The sequence below is a fragment of the Bombina bombina genome, chromosome 6 (genome assembly GCF_027579735.1).
Source record: "Bombina bombina isolate aBomBom1 chromosome 6, aBomBom1.pri, whole genome shotgun sequence".
Taxonomy (NCBI): Eukaryota; Metazoa; Chordata; class Amphibia; order Anura; family Bombinatoridae; genus Bombina; species Bombina bombina.
This window is the reverse complement of record NC_069504.1, coordinates 113,305,426-113,318,900: the sequence shown is the minus strand read 5'-3', so window position 1 is coordinate 113,318,900 and position 13,475 is coordinate 113,305,426.

Genomic DNA, 13,475 nt, shown 5'->3' with positions numbered 1-13,475 from the left:
AAAGGGAATCAGCTAATTAGAATCCCAGGGATGGACCAAATGTCAAAATAACCTGACACCATATAAAAAGAATTATATGCGTTAAAATGCAAACACATATGTATAGTACTATTATGGAAACAAACTGGAGCTTATTCACAAACCCAAACCATTTGTATAGAGATACAATAAGGAGCCAGTTACCACAAACTTAAAACTATAAATGTAAATACAGAATAGTAACCATCCACCTGCATCAGTACAATCTACAGACTGAGCATAGTCTGTTTGTATTCAGAGTTAGGACGCATACTCCTGCAAGGTAACAGTAACTAAACCAGAGTCGTAATCAATTGTATAAACACATAGATAGAGACAATGGCCTCTAGTTATCAAGCCGTCAACCTCAAATACACTGGAATTCCGCAGCGTATTTGTGGCGAGGCTGATTCGCCTAAGTTTTCAAGCCCTACTGCCCGGCAAAAGTAGAATATAGTGACATAAGCTTCGATCCACCGGACTCAATACGACACAGATCGATTCTTACGTCACTCCAGATGTTCTGAACGCAAGTTTGGCACAATCTGACTACTTTTGGGAGTTATCAAATGACTACCAGGTATGCTCGGCACTTTTCCGGCCCAGCGTACCATAGGAATCAATGGGAGTCTGACCATAGCGAAAGTTCATGTTCGCTGCTGCCCGATATCCCATTGATTCCTATGGTAGATGTCTGCACCTAACACCCTAACATTTTCCCCCGAGTCTAAACACCCCTAATCTGCCCCCCTACACTGCCGCAACCTATAAAACATGGTTACCCCTAAACCGCCGCTCCCGGAGCCCACCGCCACTCTAATATACTTATTAACGCCTAAACCGCCGCTCCCAGAGCCCACCGCCACTCTAATAAACTTATTAACCCCTAAACCGCGGCTCCCGGAGCCCGCCGTAACTATAATAATTATATTAACCCCTAAACCGCTGCTCCCGGACCCCGCCGCCACCTATATTAAACTTATTAACCCCTAATCTGCCCCCTACACCGTCGCCACCTATAATAAATTTATTAACCCCTATCCTGCCCCCCTATACCGCCGCCATCTATATTAAACTAATTAACCCCTAAACATAAGTCGAACACTAACCCTAACACCCCCTTAACTTAAATATTATTTTAATAAATCTAAATAAAATTACTATTATTAACTAAATTAATACTATTTAAAACTAAATACTTACCTATAAAATAAACCCTAATATAGCTACAATATAACTAATAATTATATTGTAGCTATTTTAGGATTATTTTTTTTTTTACGGGCAAATTTCAATTTATTTTAACTAGGCACAATAGCTATTAAATAGTTATTAACTATTTAATAGCTACCTAGTTAAAATAAAGACAAATTTACCTGTAAAATAAAAACTAACCTTATTAATTACATTGTAGCTATCTTAGGGTTTATTTTAGAGGTAAGTATTTAGTTTTAAATAGGAATAATTTAGTTAATGATAGTGTAGTGTTAGGTGTAATTGTAACTTAGGTTAGTTTTTATTTTACAGGTAAATGTGTCTTTATTTTAACTAGGTAGCTATTAAATAGTTAATAACTATTTAATAGCTATTGTGTCTAGTTAAATTAAATTTAATTTTGCCTGTAAAATAAAAATAAATCCTAAAATAGCTACAATATAATTATTAGTAATATTGTAGCTATATTAGGGTTTATTTTACAGGTAAGTATTTAGTTTTAAATAGGAATAATTTATTTAATAAGAGTTATATTTATTTAGATTTATTTAATTAATATTTAAGATAGGGGGATATTAGGGTTAGTGTTAGACTTAGGTTTAGGGGGTTAATAATTTTATTATAGGTTGCGGCGGTGTAGGGGGGGCAGGATAGGGGTTGATAAATTTATTATAGGTGGCGACGGTGTAGAGGGGTTAATAAGTTTAATATAGGTGGCGGCGGGGTCCAGGAGCGGCGGTTTAGGGGTTAAACAATTTATTTAGTTGCGGCGGGGTCCGGGATCTGCAGGATAGGGGTTAATAAATTTATTATAGGTGGCGGCGGTATAGGGGGGCAGGATAGGGGTTAATAGGTATTATGTAGGTGGCGGCGGGGTCCGGGAGCAGCGGTTTAGGGGTTAATACATTTATTATAGTTGTGGCGGGGTCTAGGATTGGCGGTTTAGGGGTTAATAACTTTATTTAGTTGCGGGGGGCTCCGGGGGTGCCGGTATAGGGGGTTGAACAGTATAGTATAGTGTGGGTGCTTAGTGACAGCTTATCAATAAAGCTGGGAAAAAGCCGAAGAGCAGCGAGATCGGATGAGTGATAACTATCACAGTCCACTGCTCATCGCCCCGTACTTGGTGCGCGGCTTTTTGACAGCTTTTTTGATAACTTTGGCAAGCGTATTCAGGTCCGCGGCGGCAATGTGAGGCAAGCTTAGGCGGGCGTATTGGGGCAGGTAAGTAGATGGCTTGATAACTAGAGGCCAATGTGTCTATATTAAATAGATTAAATTATTAACACGTTGGCCTCTCCAATACTTATGTGTAACCTTAAATATTCATAAGCCACCATAATCATGCTCATTACAAAACACAATATATAACGCCAATCTCATTGAGTATTGAGTTTTAACGCATATAATTCTTTTTATATGGTGTCAGGTTATTTTGACATTTGGTCCATCCCTGGGATTCTAATTAGCTGATTCCCTTTCTTTGTTTATATATTGATTGATTTGCAATCAGGTGTTTATTTATACTTTAGTTTGTGTCCATTTGCTCTTTGCTGTATTTTTACATACATGGTTTATGATTTGTGAATAAACCCAAGCCTATCTGCATAATAATACTTAAAGAGACACTGAACCCAAATTTTTTCTTTCATGATTCAAATAGAGCATGCAATTTTAAGCAACTTTCTAATTTACTTCTGTTATCAATTTTTCTTCGTTCATTTGCTATCTTTATTTGGAAAAGAAGGCATCTCAGCTAAGGAGCCAGCAATTTTTTGGTTCAGACCATGGACAGCACTTTTTTATTGGTGCTGTCCAATCAGCAAGGACAACCCAGGTTGTTCATCAAAAATGGGCCGGCATCTAAACTTACATTCTTGCTTTTCAACTAAACATACCAAGAGAATGAAGAAAATTTGATAATAGAAGTAAATTAGAACGTTGCTTAAAATTGCATGCACTATCTGAATAACGAAAAAAAAATGTTGGGTTCAGTCTCCCTTTAACAAATGTGTTTGCATTTTACCGCATACATTCCTTTTTTATAAGGTGTCATTGTATTTGATATTTGGTTTACTCCTGGGAGTTTAACCAATTGACTTATTTTTCCCTATATATTGATAGAATTGTTACTATGTGTCTATACAGCCTCTTTTGCCAGTCTAGAGTTTTCCTTTATCCTTTTATGATATTAATTTAGCTTAATGCAACATTGGTGTTGGGTGTGTTTTTTTGTTTTTTGTTTTCACTGCAGTTTGTAGATTTTGTTTGTGTATCTATACGTTTTCTTTGTTTCTACAGATTTATTTTGTCTTGAAGAAGGCTCTAAAGAGAGTCGAAACGTCAACTCTGTCTTTGATGACCTGTTGAAATTTTGAATAAAAAGTATATTGTGGTTCTCTAAAATGTCCTGAGAGTGCCCTTCATTTCCAAGTTTTATTCTATATATATATATATAATGAGTGAAATAAGAGATGGTTATAGCGCTTGAGATCCTAAGTGTAATGTAAGGCACAGTTTTTGTAAAAACAATTATTCTATAGTGATTAAACTCAGTTACTAAAAATCTCAGGTAAAGGGGAAAGTGCAAAAAGGAGACCCCTGTGCGGCTGTCCAAGAAAAGACCAGTTATTCAATACCACCAATGGAAGAAGTCTTTTAATGAAAAAATGTTCTGTAGTTTTGAGTGAGGACTACGCTCAAGGAGAAAGAAACAGAGCCAGTGGGGATGGGGACCAAGGGGGGGGGGGGGGGAGGAAAAAGCAAGCGAGACCAAAAAGAGAGAGACTTATTGTGTAGTAATTCCAGCACTGAGACTTGTTGTTCTCAAACATGAAAACTGCTCACCTGATATTACCCCAATCATATGAGGTAAGTGACTTGCACAGGTAGGAAGTTATTCCACATTGTGTTAAAGATGATATTCCACAATCTTTGTTTTTTCTGTAAAGACCTTCTTAAAGTATAGTAGCTGTAGTACAAACAAAAAGCTCAGTGCTGGAATTACTACACTAAGGGGACGAATTATCAAGCTCCAAATGAAGCTTGATGCCACTGTTTCCGCGTGAGCCCTCAGGCTTGCCGGAAACAGCAGTTATGAAGCAGCGGTCTAAAGACCGCTGTTCCATTACTTGTCCATCTGCTCTGAGGCTGTACGATCGGGCTGATTGACACCCCCTGCTAGACCGCTAGAGACCGCGAATCTGCAGGGGGCGGCATTGCACAAGTAGTTCACAAGAACTGCTTGTGCAATGATAAATACTGACAGAGTATGCTGTCAGCATTTATCAATGTGCTGCAGACACGATACACTACATCGTATCATGTTCACTCGCATTTCAAAAAATCTGACCCTATAAGCCTCTATCTTTTTTGTCTTCCTTGCTTTTTATTTTTTTTCCCCTTTTTCCCCATCCCCACTCACTCTGTATCTTTCCCCTTGAGCACAGTCCTCACTCCAAACTACAGAACATATATATATATATATGTAGGAATATCTATTTATAAAACATAGAACATATTCTGCTATGTGCAGAACATTGGAATATGAAATATTTACAGTAAGTACACAGTATAACACTTTATTAAATATGAATATTGCATAAATATGCTTTTACATGTTTTCATCTACTTAACAGCAAAGGGCTCCAATGCGCTTCTTTATATGTCTATATATGTATACATGTGTGTTTATATGTCTATATATGTATACATATGTGTTCATATGTCTATATATGTATACATATGTGTTTATATGTGTATATATGTCTGTAAATGCATGTATACACATACAGATATATAAATGCATAGGTACACACATATAAAGACTTATATATACATAAATATCCATATTTAGACATGTATATGTATGAATGTCTTTGTTAAAGCACTTTGCCTGCCTTTTCTTTTCTAACACCTGAGACCTCATATCTTTGAGCCATTATAACTTTTATTAGATGGTGTTATTATGAGTGTAACTTACTTTGTAATGTATTTTTGATGTGTGTTGTGACATTTTTTTTTTTAAGAAACAGCTAACCAGAGCTCTGAGGATGTGCTATCCCGAAGTGCGTTAACTTCAATTGCACTCAAGCAATCGCATTTACTTTCAATTTGTAATACAAGCGCTAAATCTGACGTGCGCAAACAGCCATGATAAACTCCTTTTTAACGCAAATGGTTATTTACTAGTAAAAATATGTGAATACAATATAACTGTTCCTGGATAATTTTAGTCTAAAAAATTAGTATTAATTTAAAACCAATATTGTTAAATAAAATAATTTACTAGGACTCAAATGGCAATGAATAGAGAGGAACCACTGTTTAGCAGATTTCTTTATGTGTTTGTGCCTTCTGTGACATCATCAGTGAAGCAAATCACTACACACTATTTTAGAAGTTGATAGGCCTGTGTGTTCATATTTAAATTAAAGGAAAAGTAAAGTCAAAATTAAACTTTCATGATTCAGATAGAGCATTTTAAACAACTTTCCAAATTACTTTAATCATCAATTGTGCTTTGTTCTCTTGGTATTCTTTGTGGAAAGCTAAACCTAGGTAGGCTCATATGCTAATTTCTAAGCCATTGAATTGACTCTTATCTTATTGCATTTTGACAGTTTTTGACAGTTAGACACTGCTAGTTCATTTGTCATATAGATAATATTGTGCTCACTCCTGTGAAGTTATTTAAGAGTCAACACTGATTGGCTTAAATGCATCTCTCACAAAAGAACTGAGATAAGGGGACAGTCTGCAGAGGCTTAGAAACCAGGTAATCACAGAGGTAAAAAGTGTATTAATATAATGTTTATGCAATCTTTTTAAACTATCTTTTTAAACTAAAACAATTCTGGTGTGGACTGTCCTTTTAACTCATTAAACAAATAGATTCTCTTTATTTTTATTCCCTTTTAAGTATAAAAACTGATTATTTCTTTTTCTAAGCTGTTTAACTGGTATAAAAATTGCAAAGTGTTTTTTTTTTGGTATTGAAATGTTATATGTATTTTATTATTGTTATATGATATTATAATATATGATTATATTTGATAGTATTCATTATAGCTTATTTGTTCAGCTTTTGATTTATGCATATTAATAATTGGCAATAGATCAGCAACTGTGAACATAAAGTTGCTGGTACACATCAATATAAATTATTTTTTTTATATTTGTTTACACATGTATCCCTTAATTTTGTTTTATTTATTGAGGTGAGCACTTCAATAATCAATATATGTAATAGAGGATACAGTGGGCATCCGTATCATCTTCTATTCTATAGTAGAAAACATAATTTATGCTTACCTGATCAATTTATTTCTCTTGTGGTGTATCCAGTCCACGGATCATCCATTACTTGTGGAATATTCTCCTTCCCAACAGGAAGTTGCAAGAGGATCACCCACAGCAGAGCTGCTATATAGCTCCTCCCCTAACTGCCATATCCAGTCATTCAACCGAAACTAGCCGAGAAAGGAGAAACCATAGGGTGCAGTGGTGACTGTAGTTTAAAATTTAGACCTGCCTTAAAAGGACAGGGCGGGCCATGGACTGGATACACCACAAGAGAAATAAATTTATCAGGTAAGCATAAATTATGTTTTCTCTTGTTAGGTGTATCCAGTCCACGGATCATCCATTACTTGTGGGATACCAATACCAAAGCTAAAGTACACGGATGAAGGGAGGGCCAAGGCAGGTACTTAAACGTAAGGGACCACTGCCTGTAGAACCTTTCTCCCAAAAATAGCCTCCGAAGAAGCAAAAGTATCAAATTTGTAAAATTTTGAAAAGGTATGAAGCGAAGACCAAGTCGCCGCTTTGCAAATCTGTTCAACAGAAGCCTCATTTTTAAAGGCCCAGGTGGAAGCCACAGCTCTAGTAGAATGAGCTGTAATCCTTTCAGGGGGCTGCTGTCCAGCAGTCTCATAGGTTAAGCGTATTACGCTCCGAAGCCAAAAAGAAAGAGAGGGTGCCGAAGCCTTTTGACCTCTCCTCTGTCCAGAGTAAGCAACAAACAGGGAAGATGTTTGACGAAAATCTTTAGTCGCTTGTAAGTAAAACTTTAAAGCACGGACTACATCCAAATTATGTAAAAGACGTTCCTTCTTTGAAGAAGGATTAGGACACAATGATGGAACAACAATCTCTTGATTGATATTCTTGTTGGAAACTACCTTAGGTAAAAACCCAGGTTTTGTACGCAGAACTACTTTATCTGTATGGAAAATCAGATAAGGAGAATCACATTGTAAAGCTGATAACTCAGAGACTCTACGAGCCGAGGAAATAGCCATCAAAAACAGAACTTTCCAAGATAAAAGTTTGATATCAATGGAATGAAGGGGTTCAAACGGAACTCCTTGAAGAACCTTAAGAACCAAGTTTAAGCTCTATGGAGGAGCAACAGGTTTAAACACAGGCTTATTTCTAACCAAAGCCTGACAAAATGCCTGGACGTCTGGAACCTCTGCCAGACGCTTGTGCAAAAGGATAGACAGAGCAGAAATCTGTCCCTTTAAAGAACTAGCTGATAATCCTTCATCCAAACCCTCTTGGAGAAAGGACAATATGCTAGGAATCCTAACCTTACTCCATGAGTAATTTGTGGATTCACACCAATGAAGATATTTGCGCCATATCTTATGGTAGATTTTCCTGGTTACAGGCTTTCGTGCCTGTATTAAGGTATCAATGACTGACTCGGAGAAGCCACTCCTTGATAAAATCAAGCGTTCAATCTCCAGGCAGTCAGTCTCAGAGAAATTAGATTTGGATGATTGAAACGACCTTGTAGTAGAAGGTCTTGTCTCAGAGGCAGAGGCCAAGGTGGAAAGGATGACATGTCCACCAGGTCTGCATACCAGGTCCTGTGTGGCCACGCAGGCGCGATCAAGATCACTGATGCTCTCTCCTGTTTGATTTTGGCAATCAGTTGAGGGAGCAGAGGAAACGGTGGAAACACATAAGCCAGGTTGAAGAACCACGGTGCTGCTAAAGCATCTATCAGCGTCGCTTCTGGGTCCCTGGACCTGGATCCGTAACAAGGAAGCTTGGTGTTCTGGCAAGACGCCATGAGATCCAATACTGGTGTGCCCCAATGATGAACCAATTGAGCAAACACCTCCGGATGGAGTTCCCACTCCCCCGGATGAAAAGTCTGATGACTTCGAAAATCCGCCTCCCAGTTCTCTACACCTGGGATATGGATCGCTGATAGATGGCAAGAGTGAGTCTCTGCCCAGCGAATTATCTTGGAGACTACATCGCTAGGGAGCTCCTGGTCCCCCCTTGATGGTTGATGTAAGCCACAGTCGTGATTTTGTCCGACTGAAATCTGATGAACCTCAGGGTTGCTAACTGAGGCCAAGCTAGAAGAGCATTGAATATTGCTCTTAACTCCAGAATATTTATTGGGAGGAGTTTCTCCTCCTGAGTCCACGATCCCTGAGCCTTCAGGGAATTCCAGACTGCACCCCAACCTAGAAGGCTGGCATCTGTTGTTACAATTGTCCAATCTGGCCTGCGAAAGGTCATACCTTTGGACAGATGGACCCGAGATAGCCACCAGAGAAGAGAATCTCTGGTCTCTTGATCCAGATTTAGCAGAGGGGACAAATCTGTGTAATCCCCATTCCACTGACTGAGCATGCATAATTGCAGCGGTCTGAGATGTAGACGCGCAAATGGCACTATGTCCATCACCGCTACCATTAAGTCGATCACTTCCATGCACTGAGCCACCGAAGGGCGCGGAATGTAGTGAAGAACACGGCAGGAATTTAGAAGCTTTGATAACCTGGACTCCGTCAGGTAAATTTTCATTTCTACAGAATCTATCAGAGTTCCTAGGAAGGAAACCCTTGTGAGGGGTGATGGAGAACTCTTTCCCTCGTTCACTTTCCACCCATGCGACCTCAGAAATGCCAACACTATGTCCGTATGAGATTTGGCAATTTAGAAGTTTGACGCCTGTATCAGGATGTCGTCTCGATAAGGGGCCACTGCTATGCCCCGTGGTCTTAGGACCGCCAGAAGAGACCCCAGAACCTTTGTAAAAATTCTTGGGGCTGTAGCTAACCCGAAGGGAAGAGCCACAAACTGGTAATGCCTGTCTAGAAAGGCAAACCTTAGGAACCAATGATGATCTTTGTGAATCGGTATGTGAAGGTAAGCATCCTTTAAATCCACTTTGGTCATGTACTGACCCTCCTGGATCATAGGTAGAATTGTCAGAATAGTTTCCATTTTGAACGATGGAACTCTGAGGAATTTGATTAAGATCTTTAGATCCAAAATTGGTCTGAAGGTTCCCTCTTTTTTGGGAACCACAAACAGATTTGAATAAAATCCCTGTCCTTGTTCCATCTGTGGAACTGGATGGATCACTCCCATTATTAGGAGGTCTTGCACACAGCGTAAGAATGCCTCTTTCTTTATCTGGTTTACAGATAATCTCGAAAGGTGAAATCTCCCTTGTGGGGGGGAAGCTTTGAAGTCCAGAAGATATCCCTGAGATATGATCTCCAACGCCCAGGGATCCTGAACATCTCTTGCCCACGCCTGGGCGAAGAGAGAAAGTCTGCACCCTACTAGATCCATTGCCGGATAGGGGGCCGTTCCTTCATTGTGTCTTAGAGGCAGCAGCAGGCTTTCTGGCCTGCTTGCCTTTGCTCCAGGCCTGGTTAGATTTCCAGGCCTGGTTAGATTTCCAGGCCGGCTTGGATTGCGCAAAAGTTCCCTCTTGTTTTGTAGCAGAGGAAGTTGATGCTGCACCTGCCTTGAAGTTTCGAAAGGCACGAAAATTAGACTGTTTGGCCCTTGATTTGGCCTTGTCCTGAGGAAGGGTATGACCCTTACCTCCAGTAATGTCAGCAATAATTTCCTTCAAACCAGGTCCGAATAGGGTCTGCCCCTTGAAGGGAATGTTAAGTAATTTAGACTTTGAAGTCACGTCAGCTGACCAAGATTTAAGCCATAGCGCCCTACGCGCCGTTAGTTTAGTCAAATGAACAATGGCATCAGAAACAAAAGAATTAGCTAGCTTAAGTGTTCTAAGCTTGTCAAGTATTTCAGTCAATGGAGTAGCTGTCTGAAAGGCCTCTTCCAGAGACTCAAACCAGAACGCCGCAGCAGCAGTGACAGGAGCAATGCATGCAAGGGGCTGCAGGATAAAACCTTGTTGAATAAACATTTTCTTAAGGGAACTTTCTAATTTTGTATCCATTGGATCTGAAAAAGCACAACTGTCCTCGACAGGGATAGTGGTACGCTTTGCTAAAGTAGAAACTGCTCCCTCCACCTTAGGGACCGTCTGCCATAAGTCCCGTGTGGTGGCGTCTATTGGAATTTTTTTTCTAAAAATAGGAGGGGGGGGGGGGAAACGGCACACCGGGTCTGTCCCACTCCTTAGTAATAATTTCTGTAAACCTTTTAGGTATTGGAAAAACGTCAGTACACACCGGCATCGCGTAGTATTTATCCAGTCTACACAATTTCTCTGGCACTGCAATTGTGTCACAGTCATTCAGAGCAGCTAAAACCTCTCCAAGCAACACCCGGAGGTTCTCAAGCTTAAATTTAAAAGTAGACATATCTGAATCAGGTTTCCCCGAGTCAGAGACGTCACCCACAGACTGAAGCTCTTCCTCAGCTTCTGCATATTGTGACACAGTATCAGACATGGGCCTTAAAACATCTGCGCACTCTGTATTACGTCTAACCCCAGAGCTATCGCGCTTTCCTCTGAATTCAGGCAGTCTGGCTAATACCGCTGACAGGGTATTATCCATGATTGCCGCCATGTCCTGCAAAGTAATCGCTATGGGCGTCTTTGATGTACTTGGCGCCATTTTAGCGTGAGTCCCTTGAGTGGGAGTCAAAGGGTCCGACACGTGGGGAGAGTTAGTCGGCATAACTTCCCCCTCGTCAGAATCCTCTGGTGATAATTCTTTTAAAGATAACAGCTGATCTTTATTGTTTAAAGTGAAATCAATACATTTAGTACACATTCTCCTATGGGGTTCCACCATGGCTTTTAAACATAATGAACAAGGAGTTTCCTCTATGTCAGACATGTTTATACAGACTAGCAATGAGACTAGCAAGCTTGGAAAACACTTTAAATCAAGTTAACAAGCAATATAAAAAAACGTTACTGTGCCTTTAAGAGAAACAAATTTTGCCAAAATTTGAAATAACAGTGAAAAAAGGCAGTTAAACTAACGAAATTTTTACAGTGTATGTAACAAGTTAGCAGAGCATTGCACCCACTTGCAAATGGATGATTAACCCCTTAATACAAAAAACAGATTAACAAAACGAAAAATATGTTTTTTAAACAGTCATAACAACTGCCACAGCTCCTACTTTTGAAGCCTTTTGAGACCTTCAGAGATGTCCTATAGCATGCAGGGGACTGCTGAGGGAAGCTGAATGTCACAGTTTGTAATTTTAACTGCACCAACTGTAACTTTTATACTATAACAGTGGAAAGCCTCAGGAAACTGTTTCTAGGCAAAAATAAAGCCAGCCATGTGGAAAAAACTAGGCCCCAATAAGTTTTATCACCAAAGCATATATAAAAAACGATTAAACATGCCAGCAAACATTTTATATTGCACATTAATCAGAGTATATACCTCTGATAGCAAGCCTGATACTAGTCACTATTAAATCACTGTATTTAGGCTTTAACTTACATTAATCCGGTATCAGCAGCATTTTCTAGCAAATTCCATCCCTAGAAAAACTTAACTGCATATACCTTATTGCAGGATACCCTGCACGCCATTCTCCCTCTGAAGTTACCTCACTCCTCAGACATATGTGAGAATAGCAGTGGATCTTAGTTACTTCTGCTAAGATCATAGAAAAACGCAGGCATATTCTTCTTCTTTTTTTTAACTTTCTTTATTAAATGTTTAACATAATTATACAGACTTGCAATTCGGCATACATCAAAAAACGCTCAAATAAGTCCCAATACCGTAAAGTTTACCATCATTTTACCATCACTTTTCATAAAGTACAAAAGGAAAAAGAATCAAGGAAGAAAAGGAAAAAAGAAAAAAAAAGAATAAAGTCCAATGGAAAGTATCCTACCTAGTTACTTCCTTTAACTTCATATCCATTCCTCTCTAAGCCTACTTTCCATTATATACAGAGTATTTTCGAACCTTGAGATAAGTTCCCTCTGAATATCATTATCCTGAATCTTAATCCAGGGTTTCCATTTTTCAAAAAACTTTCTAACATTTATTTCAACATTAAACCTGATATAATTTTGTTCAATCACAAATTGCTTTTGTACTATGTTTTTCAATGTTTTTAGTGAAGGTGCTCGTACACTTTTCCACTCTTTCAGGACCAAGTTTCTACTTAATAAAATAAGCATCGAAAAGAATATTTTACAGTGTGTGGTTTCACCTCTCTTTAGGTTTAGAAATATAACATGTTCTGCTTGAAGTGTCATCTGAATATTACAAATTTTATTGGCCCAGAATGAAACCATTCTCCAAAATCTTTGTATTTTTGGGCACTCCCACAGACAATGAATTAGGTTGGCTTTCTCCATACTACATTTCGGGCATTTAAATTTCTTATGATCTTTCCCCCATTTAGTCATTACTTCTGGAGTGATATATGTCATCCATATTATTTTAATATGTTGTTCCCGCAGGGACATTGCTAATGTAGCTTTTTCTACTACCCTTATGCTTTTTACAATAATTTCTGATGTCAAATGGGAGAAATACATATCCTTCCATTTTAGTGTAAGTTTAAGCATTTGATCCTCATATTCTGTCTGTTTTAAAATATTATATAAAAGTGAGATAGAGTACTTCTTATTTTTATATGCACCAAAAACTGGGAGAAGAGGTGTATAATCCCAATCTTTCCCATATAAGCTTATAAGTTTCAGGCAGTAGTCTCTCAATTGTATATACTCAAAGTAATACTTATTACTACATGAAAACTGAGCTTGTAGCCTCTCGAAATCTATCACCTTTGGGGTAATCTGTTCTCTATTTATCATTTGTGACACTTTAGTTAGACCATGCTCCTCCCATCTTAAGCCAGAGTCTGTTAAGAACCCCAATTGAAAGTCCTGATTTCCTTTAATTGTGAGATTTTTAGAGACTGCAAATTTCAGATTCAATTTACTACAAATTTTGTGCCACGCAATTATTGAGTCCTTCAACACACTTATTCTTCTAAAATAAGGGGGACGT